Below are 13,067 nucleotides of genomic sequence, written 5' to 3'. Positions count from 1 at the left end.
ACATATAATAAGGACACAAGCTCCACCAAGTTTATAGCAGCTCTATTTATAATAGCCAGAAGCTAGAAAGAACCCAGATGTCCTTCAGTAGATGAATGGATGCAAAACTTGTGGTATATTTACACAATGGAATACTACTCAGCTAGCAGAAACAATGACTTTACTAAATTCTTAAGAAAATGGATGCAGCTAGAGAATATCATCCTGAGTGAGGTAATCCAGTCACAAAAGAACATACATAATATGCAGTCACTGATAATTGGATACTAGCCTCAGAAAGCTCTGAACACCCCAGAAACAACCCACAGATTGTGTGAAGATCAAGAAAATCAAAAGCCAAAAAAATGATGAAAAATTATTATGCTTAATCTTTACACACCAAGAAAACTTTGACTATTTTCAGGTTATATCTCGTTTTACATGTACTTTATGCTCATTGTAACTAGTAAGATTTTAATGCATACTATCAAACCTTTAAAAAAAATCAAGTAGTGACAAAAATGTATTCATATACTTTTATGCAAAAATACTTAAAATCTGTACATTTATCTTTGTTTTTTAAAATAAAGTTGTTCAATTAAAAAACTAAATAAATAAATATCATTGCATTCATTTCCTTCTCCTCCTCTTCTTTGTAATCAATATGTTTGAATTTAATACCTTGTTCATGCTGTGTAATGCTATTTTTCTGTACCTTACCTAAAATTAACTTAAATTTATAATAAAATAAACTTTGTAAGCTGCTTGTGATAGTTGATTTTTCTTAAATCAGCTCTCCCTATTAATTATTATTTTGTTCTTATAAACCTTTTTGCTATAATTATTTCAAGTGAATAAAACTTTTGTACATTCAATTGTCCTCTGCAGTTTGCCTGCTTCCCTCTGAAGTATCAGACACTCTGTACACCAGAAGGACCTCATGGTACCCACTCCAAAATTGTCCATATAGTCGGTCACAAAACAGACCTCAACAGATACAAGAAGACTGAAATAAATCCCATTCATTCTTTCAGATCACCATGAACTAAGGCTGGTCTTCAACAATGACAAAAACAACTGGAAAATCACATATACATTGAAGCTGAACAACACTCTACTTGTTAACTTGGACAAGAAAGAAATACAGAAAAAAATTAAACATGATTTAGAATTTAATGAAAATGAAAGCACAACATACCCAAACTTATGGGATGCAATGAAAGCAGCACTGAGAGGAAAACTCATAGCTCTGAGTGCCTCCAAAAAGAAACTGGAGAGAGCATACACTAGCAGCTTGACAGTACAGCTGAAAGCTCTAGAACAAAAAGAAGCAGATACACCCAAGAGCAGATGGCAGAAAATATTCAAACTCAGAGCAGAAATCAACAAAGTAGAAACAAAAAGAACCATACAAAGAATCAACAAAACCAGGAGCTGATTCTTTGAGAAAATCAACAAGATTGATAAAACTTTAGCCAGACTCACCAGAAAGCACAGGGACAGTATATAAATTAACAAAATCAGAAATGAAAAGGGAGACATAACAACAGAAACAGAATATTCAAAAAATCAACAGGTCTTACTACAAAAGCCTATACTCAACAAAACTGGAAAATGTGGATGAAATGGACAATTTTCTAGAAAGATACCAAGTACCAAAGTTAAAGCAGGATTAGATAAACCATTTAAACTGTCCCATGGCCCCTAAAGAAATAGAAGCAGTCATCAAGTCTCCCAACCAAAGAAAGCACAGGATCAGATGGGTTTAGTGCAGAATTCTATCAGACCTTCATAGAAAACCTAATACCAATACTCTCCAAACTATTTCATAAAATAGAAACAGAAGGAACACTACCCAATTTGTTCCATGGAGCCACAATTACACTTATACCTAAACCACACAAAGACCCTATAAAGAAAAAGAACTTCAGACCACTCTCCCTAATTAACATCGATGCAAAAATACTCAATAAAATCATGGCAAACCGAATCCAAGAACACATCAAAATGATCATTCACCATGATCAATTAGGCTTTATCCCAGGGATTCAGAGAGGATTCAATATACTAAAACACATCAATGTAATTCACTACATAAACAAACTCAAAGGAAAAAAAAGCCACATGATCAACTCATTAGATGTTGAGAAAGCATTTGACAAATCCAACACCCAATCGTGTTAAAAGTCTTGGAAAGAGCAAGAATCCAAGGCCCATACCTAAACATAGTAAAAGCAATCAATATACAGCAAACCAATAGCCAACATCAAACTAAACAGTGAGAAACTCAAGCAATTCCACTAAAATGAAGAACTAGACAAGTCTGCCCACTGTCCCCCTACATCTTAAATATAGTACTTTAAATTCTAGCCAGAGCAATTAGACAACAAAAAGAGGTCAAAGGAATACAAATTGGAAAGGGAGAAGTCAAAATGTCACTATTTTCAGATGATATAATAGTATACTTAAGTGACCCCAAAAATTCTACCAGGGAACTCCTAAACTTGATAAGCAACTTCAGCAAAGTGTCTAGATAAAAACATAACTAAAAGAAATCAGTAGCCTTCCTCTAGTCAAAGAATAAATAGGCTGAGAAAGAAATTAGAGAAATGACACCCTTCACCATAGTCACAAACAATATCAAATATCTTTGTGTGACTCTAACCAAGGAAGTGAAGGACCTGTATGACAAGAACTTCAAGTCTCTAAAGAAAAAAATGAAGAAGATCTCAGAAAATAGAAAGATCTCCCATGCTCGTGGGTTGGCAGGATTAATATAGTAAAAATGGCCATCTTGCCTAAAGCAATCTAGAGATTCAATGCAATCCCCAACTCCATTCTTCATAGAGTTGGAAAGAGCAAATTGCAAATTCATTTGGAATAAAAAAAAAAAAAAACAGAATAGCAAAAACTATTCTCAAAAGTAAAAGAACTTCTGGGGGAATCATGATCCCCAACCTCAAGCCATATTACAGATCAATTGTGATTAAGAACTATGATATTGGTACAGAGACAAGCAGGCAGTTCAGTGAAGTAGAATTGAATGCTGAAAAATGAACCCACATACCTATGATCTTTAACAAAGGTGTGAAAAACATTCAGTGGAAAAAAGACAGCATATTCAACAAATGATGCTGGTTCAACTGGCAGTCAGCATGCAGAAGAATGCAAATCAATCCATTCTTATCATCTTGTACAAAGCTCAGGTCCAAGTGGATCAAGGACCTCCACAAAAAAAAAAAAAAAAAAAAAAAAAAAAAAAAAAAAAAAAAACCAATACTGTGAAACTAACAGAAGAGAAAGTAGGAAAGAGCCTCAAACACATAGGCGCAGGGAAAATTTCCTGAACAGATGGTTTATGCTTTAAACTCAAGAATCAATAAATGGGACCTCATAAATTTGCAAAGCTTCTGTAAGGCAAAAGACATTGTCAATAGGACAAAATGGCAACCAACAGATTAGGAAAAGATCTTTCCCAATCCCACATCTGATAAAGGGCTAATATCCAATACATACAAAGAACTCAAGAAGTTAGACTCCAGAGAATCAAACAACCCTATTAACAAATGGAGGACAGAGTTAGACAAAGAATTCTCAACGGAAGAATATTGAGTGGCTGAGAAGCATCTAATGAAATGTTCAACATCCTTAGTCATTAGGGAAATGCAAATCAAAACAACCCTGAGATTCCACCTCACACCAGTCAGAATGGCTAAGATCAAAAAACTCAGGTGACAGAAGATGGTGGTGAGGATGCGGAGAAAGAGGAACACTCCTCCATTGTTGGTGGGGTTGTAAAACTGGTACAACCACTCTGGAAATCAGTCTGGTGGTTCCTCAGATAATTGAAAATAGTACTACCTGAGGACCCAGCTATTCTACTCCTGGGCATATACACAAAAGATGCTCCAACATATAACAAGGACACATGGTCCACCATGTTTATAGCAGCCTTATTTGTAATAGCCAGAAGCTGGAAAGACCCTAGATGTCCTTCAACAGAGGAACGGATAAAGAAATTTTGGCATATTTACACAATAAAGTACTACTCAGCTTTTAGAAACAATAACTTTATGAAATTCTTAGGCAAATGGATGGAACTAGAAAATATCATCCTGAGTGAGGAACCCAATCCCAAAAGAGCACACATGGTATGCACTCACTGATCAGTGGATATTAGCCAAAATGCTCAGAACACCCAAGATACAATTCACAGACCACATTAAGCTCAAGGTTGGAAGAGCAAAGGGGATGCTCCAGTCCTTCTTAAAGAGAGAACAAAATATCCACAGGAGGAAAATACAGAAACAATACTTGGAGCAGAGATGGAAAGAATTGCCATCCAGAGACTGTGGGGATCCATTTATATACTGTCACCAAACCCCGACAATAATGTAGATGCCAAGAAGTGCATGCTGACAGGTGCCTGACACAGCTGTCTCCTGAGAGGATATAGGACATATGTGACACAGCCTCTGCCAGAGCCTGAGAAATGTAGAGTCGGATGCTCTCAAACAACCATTGCAACACCACAGCAAGAACAATAATGTTAATCAACCAGATCTTCCCAGAGCTTCCAGAGACTAAAATACCCACCAAAGAGCACACATGGAGGGACCCATGGTTCCAGCAGCATATGTAGCAGAGGATGGCATTGTCAGGCATCAATGAGAGGAGAGGTCCTTGGACCTGTGAAGGCTTAATGCCCCAGTATTGTAAGGGAATGTGGGGGGGGGGGAGATGGGAGGGAGGGGGAAGATGGGAGGGTGTGGGTGGATGGGGGAACACTCTCATAGAGGCGGGGAGGGGGGAGTGGGATAGGGGATTCTGGAGAGGAAACTGGTAGAGGGGATAACATTTGAAAAGTAAAGGAAATTTCCAATTAAAAACAGAGAGAGAACTAAAATAATTTCAATTAATACCTCATAAAGTGTGTATAGAATTAAGACAATTTTCTAATATGCAGAGCAAAAAAAGAAGCACTGCTTTTAAAACTGTATGAAATGTCACTGTGAAAGCCGTTACTTTTAAGTAATATATACTAACAAAATAGAGTACTAACAAATGAAGGGGTGTCAGTCATTCACTCCCCAAACAGAAATAACAGAAAATATTCACATAGCACATAACAAGAATAACTATAAAATTGGTGTTTTTTTAAAAGAAAAACATTATAATTTAAGCTAGCAAGATGGCTCAGAGTGTAAAGGCAGTTACCAACAAGTCTGAGCACCTAAGTGAATATTGGCAGACATATGGTCGGCAAGAATTCACTCCCATCTACTGTTCTCTTACTTCTGTGTATGAACATGCAGACACAACACAAGCACACATACTAAACCAATCTAAAATGCTAAGATATAACTTTTTACATTTTTGTAAACTTTACTATTTAAAAGCCTGCAAATAAATAAAAATTAGCCAGAGACCCAAAGTCTCTACAACTTAAGTAATTCAAACACAGTTGGAATTGGTGTTTGAAAAGCTGTAAGCATCACATTAAATTTTACGCTTTTGCATTATAATATTAAAAAATGAAATTGTAATATTAAATGTACAATATTAAAATATTACACTGTAATATTAAAATAATACACTGTTAAAAAAAACAAACACGAGAAGGCCAATGGGGCAGATTGGAGAATGCAGACAGAGCATAATTACACAAAGAACGCTGTTATCTAAGGGAGCAGGCATGGAAAAACAGTGAGCAAGGGGACACTGGCACAGGGCTGTGGTTTCCGCAGCTGAGGGGGTGGTCGCAGCGGGCGCCCTACCTGGCTCTGCTACCTTCCCTCAGGACATCAACGCAAGCCTGAAGAAAAGCGATCGTGTCCTTTTAAGCCATGGCGTATCCGTTATACAGAAATACAACGTTGGGGAACAGTCTTCCAGAGGGCCTCAATGGGCTCACACTGTCTCCACAGATCACCCCCCGGGTTGCCCTTCAGGCTCTACTTCCATTTGATAAAGCTATAGATTCATCATTGGCTCGGAGTCAGGAACAGTCCTTTTCAGGGGCTCGCTAAATACATGCAGATTCTGCGATAATGTCTGGACTTCGGTATTGATGGTGTTGAATTCAGAGAGGTGACGGAACTGACGGAAGTGGGTAAAGTGACAACTGTAGCCTGTGATGTAAACACTGGCTCCAGTACTACAGACTGAGTCGAGAAATGCGGCTTTTTTTATGCCGCCTTCTGTTATTTTCGTCGCTTTTTGAAGAGACTTTTTAAAATTTATTCTCACGGTGCTGTGTATCCTACCCAGGGGTCCCACGGAGAGACGCATGTGGCTCTGTTCTCTTAAGTGACCTTTAGTACACAGCATAAAGAAATGTAACTGCTTTTAATGACAAATTAAAAGTCGCTGCCTTGGTAATAATATTCTTCAATAAACTCGTTTTAAAACTTAAAAACAAAACAAAAACAGTGATCAAAGAAGACGACTCTGCCTCCTAGCTGAACCCCAAATGTTCCATCTAATGAAACAAAGTGACATCACTGCTCATCTCCCAGAGTCTGGTCACACACACACTTCTTTAGAGGGGTCTTTTCTAGGGCTCAGTCCTACCCAGCACACCTCACCTGCTCCTCTGCTCGGATTTAAATTCCTAGCCTTCATCAATCACTGAAGTACAAAGTCCCCCTCTCTCCAGACCTCTGCTTGGAATGTGAGCCTCATGAAGACAAGGTTTGGGACATTTCACTTGTGTTTACCTGCCCTTTTCACAATTTCCCAAGCACATATCAGGCAATTGATAAATATTCCTACCTTAAAAAAAAATTGAGATTAAATTTGATATGAGCCAGTTGGCAAACGAAAGCCTACAAGCACATTGGCAAGGATGTGGAGAAAGTAGAATTTTGTATAGCTAGAACACATCACTCAGCAAAACTTGCTGTTACCTAGAGAGTTAAATGTATACACCATAGAATCCAGAAATTCTACTTGTAGATACTCACTGAAAGGTCAAGGAAAATGGCTGGAAAGATGGCTCAGCAGTCAAAAGCACTGGCTGTTCTTCCAGAGGTCCTCAGTTTGGTTCCCAGCATCTACATGATGGCTCACGCCACTGGTAAGCCCGTCAGCAGAGGGTCTGACACGTACTTCTGGCCTCTGAGCGCTCCCCCCTGCATCTGGGGCACATAAATCCATGCAAGTGCACCCGTATACCCATATATATATATACACACACAGTATTTTTAAAAAGAGGGCTTAGTGCAAGAAGATTTTGAGTTGGGGCTTGGCTGAAACCAGATAGTGAGATCGTGTCTCAGAAATAGGGTGTAGGAAGGGGCAGTAGATAGAACCTGATTTCTATCCCAAGGACACACGTAAAAGAAAATCGCCAGCTATACATCACATATGTGAAGTGTCATAGCAGAACCCATTATACATAGTTAATTATATTAATGAAATAAAATGAGAATCCACAGGTGAACAATCATTCGCTCCTCTGACAGGAGCAAGCGCTTGTTTAGACTCTGGTCTTGTCGACTCTTTTTCTCTTCGTCCTTCTTTCCGCTGTACAGGACACCGCTGATGACCACCATGGGGGCAAGGCCAGTTAAAATAACTGCCCCTAAGACTCCCTTCACTTCGTCTAGAACCACAGTGCCCAAAGAAGTCACATTTGGGCTACAGGCCTGGGCTCGTGTTGTCGGACAATTAGCTCTGGTGTGGATACCCAGCTCAAACTGGACAGTCAGATTATCTCTTTAGAAACTCAAATATCGGGTTGGGAGGCAATGACTCATTGCTTGGTGCTGGGGCCAGGGAGTGCAGGTCTACATGGGAATGGGGTTGTGGGGGAGCCTCAGGGGAAAAGAGGGAGGGAGAAGGGAAGGTAGGCAGACGGACAGAAAGACATTAGGATTTCTTTCCACTTTCCGTTACAGGCTGGGCTATGCTCTTATTGGTGGAGCTCACCATGCATACAGCATAACTCAAAAGCTTTTTGTTTGGGCTGGTTTCAAATTACAGGATTTTGGAGAAGTCAAGTCAAAACTTCAGATGTGCAATTCTAGCAGAATTTAAATACTTGTGAATTTAAGCATTAACTTAAGTGTGGATAAAAGGCATAAAAAAGCTCATGCAATCAATGGGACTATTCTAGTTGATGCTACTTTCATGGTTCTAGGCACCATACAATACATGTTGCAAAATACATTTTAGGAAAATTGTGTGTGTGTGTGTGTGTGTGTGTGTGTGTGTGTGTGTGTGTGTAAAATAATACACTCTGCTAAGAAGTAATACAATTTTAAAAGTTTCAGCTGTTTTCCCTTAATACCACCCTCTCCACCCCAAAGACAACCACAGACGGAATTTTGTATCTGTTACTTTCTTTCTCTTATGATTTTAATTTAAATAAATATTTTTCAGATATAATATTTAGTTTTTAATACTGTTGAAATGTATATAAAATATCCAGTCTTCTTTGGACTACTTTTATGTCCATTTATGTCTGAGAAATTCAATTTTATGTGTACAAATACAATCATTGTTTTTATTGCTGTGTGATGTTCTCTTTTAACAACTGTGCTCTGTGTTCTTTTCTCATATTCTCTCTGTGTACGCACATGTGTACACACATGTGTATAGTGCTCAGCCTGGTGTTCGTCATGTCAGCTGAACCAGGGGCTTTAACGTCAGAGCAGGTAAAGAACATTTTGGCCAGTGCCAGAGCTGTTCTCTGTTAGTCAGGAGTGTGAGTTAGCCTACAGCTTCTACAACCAACCTCCATACACTGCCACCAGTCAGAGTGTCAGTGTACAGAGTGTCAGCTTACAGTGTCAGCGTACAGTCTCAGCGTACAGTGTCAGCATACAGTCTCAGCGTACAGTGTCAGCATACAGTCTCACCGTACAGTGTCAGCGTACAGTCTCAGCATACAGTCTCAGCGTACAGTCTCAGCGTACAGTCTCAGCATATAGAGTGTCAGCATACAGTCTCAGCGTACAGTCTCAGCATACAGTCTCAGCGTACAGTGTCAGCTTACAGACTCAGCATACAGTGTCAGCATACAGTGTCAGCGTACAGTCTCAGCATACAGTCTCAGCGTACAGTGTCAGCGTACAGACTCAGCCTAGAGTCTCAGCATACAGAGTGTCAGCGTACAGTCTCAGCATACAGTCTCAGCATACACTCTCAGAGTACAGTCTTAGCGTACAGTCTCAGCGTACAGTCTCAGCATACAGAGTGTCAGCATACAAAGTGTCAGCGTACAGTCTCAGCGTACAGTCTCAGCATACAGTCTCAGCGTACAGAGTGTCAGTGTACAGTCTCAGTGTACAGTCTCAGCATACACTCTCAGAGTACAGTCTCAGCGTACAGTCTCAGCATACAGTCTCAGCATACAGTCTCAGCGTACAGAAAGTAGGGAGAGGAAGTAGAGGTAGCTAGGCATTCTACAGCATGGGTTCCCCACAAGTGTTCAACTCCCTCCTGCCTCCCTCCAATACTTCTCTGTCTCTCCTCCCCTCCCCTTCACTCCCTCCTACATTTCCTGCATAATTGCTTGGGGTTTTGTTTTCTTTTTTTATCTTGTTCTTTCACTTGGCCATATGGTGCTCTATAGTGTTTTTGCTATAAACATACAGGCAGCAGATGCCATGTATATGTGCTGTTTTAACTTCACATCTAGGCAACATGTTATCTACTACATTCACCTCATTTTCTGAATAGACTCCAGTTTCTTCTCCAGAACTTTCTAAATTGTTCTTCTCATAAATAGTGCAGCAATAAAAATCCTTGTAAGCACTTCTATGTCCATACAAACTTACATATAAACAAAAGTTCCTTTCTGGTGTGTAGACCTCAGTGCTATTGTGTTTATTAAAGGCTGCACAGCTTCACCACAGAACTGAATTGGCCCAAATTCCTATAATTAAATACATAGATGTCTTAGAATTATAGTGTCTTTGGAGAAATATGGAAAGACATAATCAATTATTAATAAGGATCACAGAGAAAGTGCTTAAAAGAGGAGTAAAGAAGTGATTGTTTACAGAAAAAGCAAGATTCAATAAGTTTGTGACTTCAGTGTACATATACATCCCTGGAAAGTTAAAGTGAGCCCTCTTATGAGCAGGGCAGAAGCTCTTCTGTAGAGCGTGAAACTAAAGACACTAAATATCCTCAACCACTCTCAAGGTATAATGGAGTCACTCCATGTCTTTTCAACCCAGGTCCTTTCAGAGGACTTACACTACATTTCTCAGGTTCTCTGCTACTTGAGCCATTTAACTAAGTTCAGAAAGCTCCTCGCAGGCAAACTGGGTACTTTGGAGTCCTTCAGTGTCACCCTGTGATGTCATTGCCATGGTAACAGAGGTCATACATTCCAGATGTCTGTGACTTGTCATTTGACCCCTTTGTGTTGTCTTTTGTTGATTTAATTGTAACCTAATCAGATTTATCAACATCTCCTTTGAAATGTTGTCCTTGAGTCAAGATGGTGTTGTGTATTTTCCTCAAAATATTTAGGCCACTACAAGCAAGGCTGAGGCTGGGTACCTGCTTGGGAATGATTTGTTTTAGTGAGCCTTCTGAGTCATGGATCACATTCTGTTCGTGTGTGTGTGTGTGTGTGTGTGTGTGTGTGTGTGTGTGTGTGTGACCAATTGCCATCTTCTCGACATTTCTGAGACCATTCCTCCCTTCTCCACTCACTTGATGGCACTGCTGCCATTCGCTAGTCTCTGAAACCTCAGATGGAGGCCGTCCCTGAGGGACCCTTTCATAGAGAAAGGGAATGAAGGGGGGATGTACAGCTTTGAAGACAGGTGTGGCTCTGATCTTAAGAAGGAGAAAAAAATCAGGCCCCACAGAGACAGAATCACAGTCCAATCTCTCATCAGATGTACCTCACTCTGTCCTCTGGATCTGGAAGTGGGGAACAGGTCAGAAGCAGCCTTCACTTTTGAAGCAGGCAGGATTAGATGTTCCTATTTCCTGGCATCAGGAATCAGGTGAAAAAAATACTCCTTCCTGCTGATAAAATGCTTACTGACCACCTAAACCTTCCCTGCTGGAAGATTCCCTTCTATTCGCCCACTGGGTAGACGCTCCAGATGGACTCGGCAACTTAATGTGGAACGGCACCAGTGAAAACTTCTGAAAGACCCAGAATCCAGCACCAGCCAAGCCCCTGTGAGTTGGAACCTGCATGTTAGTCAGACCCATAAGCTATTCTACTCAAGTTCCATTCTGAGAAGCTTCCTCTAATAACTCCCAGGCAGGCCAAGGAACCTGGCCCTCTGCCACCCGCCCACTCATCCAACGGCCAATGCCTCCAGACCTCACTTGTCCTATATAAAAGCCAGACATTTGTCACTATGAAACATTTAAGACATGCTGTCAGGCTTAACACACAAAAGCCAAAGTAAACTTATTTTTGTTCATATCAATACAGATTGAAATGAAAGTCTAAAGATAAGGGATTAAATAAAATAGTGTTTAAAAATAGCATTGCCTGTTTCTGTTTTTTTTTTTTAATTGTGGCTATTAGAATTTAAAATTCTATACACAGCCTGTATGTGTGACTTGGATTGTATTTTCATTGGCCTGTTCTCTGCAGTCCCTGACCCCTGCCTCCCCACCTGACACTGAATAGCCTGTGCGTTCATCACAGTGAGAAGCAGCTTTCTGGCCACAGGTCTATGGCCATAACCCTTGATAAGACTGGTCAATGACCAGCCTTCCACTCTGGCCAGCCCTGTCAGGTTGCTCACATTCTAACGAAAAGCAATCGTTTTGGTTTGTTTTTATTTTAAAAGGGCTATAGATAGAAGAAAGGATATTGGTGAACAAATTCTGGTTGTGCCTTTAATGCTGAATTCTCTCTAAGACGCTGGCCTCAGCCTCCATCTGTGGTGTCTGTCTTGGCAGTTCCTTATCTAGAACTGGGGAATTCAAACTGAAGGTCCTTAAAATGCTGGAAACCCCAGCACCTACTCTCGGTTACATTGTACAGACCCATTGTCACTCCAGTTGGGCCATAAACATCTCATGGGCAAGTGATTGATTTCATGACTCCATTCACAGTGGCCAGTCAATAACCGGACACTGAGTATCTTCACAAGCACCACCAACCATGGCTTCTTTACCAAAGGATGAAACACTGGTTTTAGGCCAGTCTGAGCTTTGGGGAAAAAAACAAAAGATGAGCTCCAATAAAATAATAGAAACAATACTTAACTCCTCAAACTGTTGCCCCTTGAGGAAAAAAGATGCTTTATTTTACTTATTGGTACGGGCACATTTGTTTTTAAAGCGGATCATCTGACTGCTACCTGAGAAATCTTAGTTAAACATTTCTTTATGCAAAACAAAGAATGTTGAGTAGTTAAATATTGTACCTCAGAGGCTAAAGTTGAGGAATTATTTTTTGTTTTGTTTTGTTTTGCTTTCTCTGCTATGATCATTTAAAGGAGAAACCAAAGTGTCAATGTTCAAAAGATTTCCAGGTCTTTCCTTCGACCTGGGAAAGGATAATGATAAATCTCCAGTGGTTAGTTAGGTCACCACACATGGCTGACACATCCTCTGTGAAAGCTAGATGATTTCATGGTCTTCACTGAGAACCTACTAAATGGAGGGGGGGGGTACTCAGACAACATGGAGGGGATGGAAGGGCAGCCTCCTCTCAAACTACAGCCTCACTGAATTAAACCGAAAAGGACTTTGTGATTATCCATAAAAAATAAATTCTAGCTAAGCTTCTGTTATATGCATTGTACCCAGGAAGTCCTGGTACAGGCCCTCTCCACAGATGTTCAAAGTGGGGTTCAATTAGAACTCCTAGGCTATTCAAATAATTATGGAAATGTTCGAAAAGAAAGGAAGACAGAAGAGGGAACAACCAGGAACAACAGAGGCTACACATCCGCTGAACTGTGAAAGAGAAAGGTGAAGGCCTAAGAAAAAAGCATGTGAAATCTGCACGGAGTCCCCAGATACAGATGTGGCTTTGAGTTCATGCTCCGTATACAGCTTACTCTGGTCCCTCCAGATCCCTCACTGAGGGGGCTCTAGACGCTCCAGAATGCGTGCACGGGTTCCCAAAGCACTCATTCACTAAGCAC

At 40.2% G+C, this 13,067-nt stretch overlaps 1 pseudogene across 1 annotated transcript; it reads left to right on the top strand.

Annotated features, from left to right (window-relative positions):
* Positions 1-5,825: 5,825 nt before the first annotated feature.
* LOC308420862 (transcription initiation factor IIA subunit 2-like) lies at positions 5,826-6,147 on the top strand (annotated as a pseudogene). Its single transcript has one exon. The product of its transcript is annotated as a transcription initiation factor IIA subunit 2-like (transcript).
* Positions 6,148-13,067: the final 6,920 nt, after the last annotated feature.

The sequence above is a fragment of the Micromys minutus genome (genome assembly GCF_963924665.1).
Source record: "Micromys minutus genome assembly, chromosome: 5".
Lineage (NCBI taxonomy): Eukaryota > Metazoa > Chordata > Mammalia > Rodentia > Muridae > Micromys > Micromys minutus.
The sequence above is the reverse complement of the archived record's forward strand: the minus strand, read 5'-3'. Positions and strand labels throughout refer to the sequence as shown.